General features: G+C 41.7%; 1 pseudogene; it reads right to left on the bottom strand.

The window, feature by feature from the left end:
* Nucleotides 1-1268: 1268 nt before the first annotated feature.
* On the bottom strand, nt 1269-2035 carry LOC106144934 (mas-related G-protein coupled receptor member X2-like; annotated as a pseudogene).
* Nucleotides 2036-3293: the final 1258 nt, after the last annotated feature.

Below are 3293 nucleotides of genomic sequence, written 5' to 3'. Positions count from 1 at the left end.
ATAAGAGACCTTAATTAACAATCTCAAAATTTCATTTTGCTGTCATACCTATCTTATAGGGTGGTATTGTGTATATTGTATATTAGCAATCATGACATAGTTATCAGTTTTTGTGTTCCCAGAGGGCATCACCAGAGGATTATGGGACATGTTATAAGCAACCACTAAATCTGTTAATCTGAAAATCCAGATTAACAGATTTCATGTTGTATTTCACATTATCATACAGTGAGAATCCAGATGTTCTGATCCCAGGGATCTTCTACTCTAGCACTGTCAGATTCTATATTTCTATGTATCTCATGATTTCAACTTATGGGATACATTTCTAGATTGACTCCTGGTAGGGGAAAGAGCTAAATAACCACTTACCAATTCTCAGAAACAAAGATCATGGTTTTAACTGCTAGAACAAAAAGCCAACTTGTTACCATGCCAGAGAGTAATGCACCAGAAAAATTTTTCATAAACCCCATACTCTTGGCTGTGTTTCTGTAGGTAGAGAGTCTTCCTTTAAGGACATTTTCCTCCCTTAAAACCAGAGAATTCAATGAGGTTTAGAGGCAGCAGAATTCACTCATTCAGGGCCAAGCTTTCTACCTGAAGCAATGCCCCCATTACCAGAACCCAGCATGAATCCCTCAGAACATAATCTGAGAGATAATTAAGGAATCTTTGCTTTCTACAACTTCAGGTAGAAAACAGTAATAAATAAGATGTTTATGAATTTGAAAGATTCTTTCCATTGGAATGGAAATTGCAAAGAAAAGCATCAATAAGAAAGATTTGGAGGATGATAAGATTAGAAGTATTAGAAAATGTTAACAAGAAGGGAAACATTCTTACTTCAGACGGGTTTCTATAAGAAAAGCGAGAAAATCCAGATTAACATAAGATATTAGGAAATCACTGTGGAATTTCAGGGGCATGCGGCTGGGTGAAGAGCCGACAGCTGTCAAGTGTAGCAGTCACTGTTGATTCTCAGGCACACGTGTGATGCACCAGAGCAGTGTGGTTCTTCATCCCTGCTCCACACTGCTTTCTGACATCTCCAGGGATCCCTGAGGAAGGCTGCCTCCATATTCATCCTCCTCAGGAGTGTCCTGCAGAGTCCACTCAAGCACCAGCTCGAGGTTCCAATGCTGTGACTGCTGCCGAAAGGAGCCAATGAAGAGGTAAATAATGAGGTTGGTGCAGTGTTAACACAGGACAAAAGACTGAAACCGGATGAAGACAATTGTATACGTCAAAATCAATCTGTATCCAGACTAACAGTAACCATTTGGTGTCAAAGGATAGATCACAGAGGACAACACTAGCCCCATGAGCAAGATGGTCACATGTAGCCTGGTTAGTGGCATCCTCTGGGATCCAGAGAGGATCCTGCCCAGTGGGGCCAGGCTGGACCCTGAGAGAATCACAAATAAAATCAACCACACACATATGATAAAATAATTGTTTCCACAAAAATGAACATCAATATTGATAACCAGGGTAAACAATATAACCAGTCCAGGATTCTAAGCAACACAGACATGGCCCACAGTAGGGCATATATGACAGCTGACATGTGTCTATGGCAGTGGCAGTGGTACTAGATGGGCCACAGGATGGACAGGCAGTGCTTGGTGCTAATAGCGCTGAGCACGCTCAGGCCTGTGATATAGCAACAGGTTGTCCCATTCCATACAACGCCGTGTATAGGCATAGAGAGGGCATGAACATGCTGATGACATCCAGCATGAAAGCAGTGACACAGAAGCACAGAAAGAGGAAGTTGGCCACAGCCAGGTTTAGTTGCAGCAGAACTCACGCATTCAGTGCTAAGTGTTTTCTTTTCTTTTTCTTTTTTCCTGTGTATGGGGAAGCCCAGGAGCCAGAGCGCTGCTGTATTTCCTGCCAGTCCAATCAGGGAAATGATGAAGGTCAGCACTTTTGGAATCAAGTTTTTCCTGTCACAAACTGGAGTAAGGTCCTCATAACTTCCATCGGTTGCTGTGGCTTCTCTCCTCCAGGCCGTGATGGCTGGTTCCATGTTCTCAATCTCTCCAGTGGTGTTCCTGAGAACAAAACAAGACTCAAGCACTGGGTATATGAGCTCTGATTCTCAGGATCATCCTGCCATGTGGGAATTACAGTTTCTGTTTTAAAGAGAAGAAAAATAGAGAATGAAAGAGATGAAGTAATGTATCAAGAGCTGAAATGTGGATTTGAATCCAGTACTCATCATCTGAACAGCCTGAGCTCACTGACCTAACCCTAACCCTATAAATGGCATGGGAATACACTATAATGCAAACACCCCCATGCCATGGGCTAGAGCTGGTCAGCATGGCTCTGTCCTGGGCCAGAAATTTTCTTTCAAGTGCAGGAATTGAGACAGACATATTTTCTTTCAAGTGTAGACAATTGAGACAGGAATTGAAATCAGACATCTCCATGACTAAGAGTATTCCTTCCAAGGAGGAGAAAGCGAATCTTGCTTTAGGGACACGAGGGGAATGTGAGCACTTGATAGAACAGGGGTTAGGATGGTTGGGCCTAGAAACAGTTCAGGTGCCCTTTAACATCAGGTACTGAGCTCTGCATGTGGCCCACTTGTTCTCAATATTTATTGACTAAATAAATGTATAAATGAAGAGCATTACAGTATTAGATGATTTGGGTTGAATGAAAATACAATAAAAGGCATTAGAATTCCACATATAATGAGCTGAACAGCTCTGAGTATACTTATAATTATTTGCATGTGTCCAAAATAACCTATGTTGACTGTAGAAGTGCCTTTGAACTGGGGACTCAATATGGCTTTGCTCAAGACCTTGAAGAATATTGGTACACAGTATGGAAATAGAATTTGTGCCTCACCTGAATTGCTCAGCAGGAGAGGGGAATAAATGAAGATAAGGTCTGAGTCTCACTGAAGAGAGACTATTTGAAACAGGGGAGTATCTATGGAGGACTATGTACAATAGAAACCTTTCCATTCTTTCTCTCAGGTGATCCTCAGTAGGGTTTTCCTTGTCAGTGAAAGCTTTTGTGTGAAAGATGTGAATAAGGTGAAACAGAAAGAGTGCAGGACTTGGAATATAGAGAGTTGTTCATGCAGATTTCTAATGGGGAGAGAGGTCTGGCTTCTGTCTTCTTGATTAATAGGAGCAGATCAAATTTACCAGATAATTTCTCTTTGAATCTTCTCAAGAGCCTAGTGGGGTAGACTTAGTATTTTTCCATGTTTACAGAGGATGGAATTGGAGCACAAACAGGATGAATGCTTAGCCCCTGGTCTCACA

This window comes from Ictidomys tridecemlineatus, chromosome 4 (assembly GCF_052094955.1).
Source record: "Ictidomys tridecemlineatus isolate mIctTri1 chromosome 4, mIctTri1.hap1, whole genome shotgun sequence".
Lineage (NCBI taxonomy): Eukaryota > Metazoa > Chordata > Mammalia > Rodentia > Sciuridae > Ictidomys > Ictidomys tridecemlineatus.
The sequence above is the reverse complement of the archived record's forward strand: the minus strand, read 5'-3'. Positions and strand labels throughout refer to the sequence as shown.